This window comes from Phaethon lepturus, unplaced genomic scaffold, assembly GCF_000687285.1.
Source record: "Phaethon lepturus isolate BGI_N335 unplaced genomic scaffold, ASM68728v1 scaffold29992, whole genome shotgun sequence".
Classification (NCBI taxonomy): Eukaryota; Metazoa; Chordata; class Aves; order Phaethontiformes; family Phaethontidae; genus Phaethon; species Phaethon lepturus.
In genome coordinates this window covers 21,909-22,163 of record NW_010524551.1, presented here as the reverse complement: position 1 = coordinate 22,163, position 255 = coordinate 21,909, and the positions used below count along the sequence as shown (strand labels likewise).

The 255-nt window shown below is 56.5% G+C and overlaps 1 protein-coding gene across 3 annotated transcripts in view; it reads right to left on the bottom strand.

Annotated features, from left to right (window-relative positions):
• Positions 1-255, bottom strand: part of SH3GL1 (SH3-domain GRB2-like 1) — a 10,453-nt gene that overhangs the window by 803 nt on the left and 9,395 nt on the right. The window lies entirely within an intron of this gene.

The following is a 255-nucleotide window of genomic DNA, read 5'->3' as shown; positions in this document are numbered from 1 at the left end:
TAGAGGGGGCCCCCCGAGCCTGAGGGCGATGGGAGGGGGAGGACTGTGACTGCCTCCCTGGGCAGAAGGCTTCAAATCAATTAGAAGCTCGGTGATGCGTGCGAGCCCCCCCCCCAAAAAATGGGGAGAAAACCGAAGTCTCTTGCCCGCATCTCAGCTCCACGATTTAAGCAGCCAAACCTTCTGAGTGCAAAGGGGATTTTTTGTAGCAGGGAAAGTTGCTGCTTGCTCTGTCCATGCGCTAACGTTTCGGGA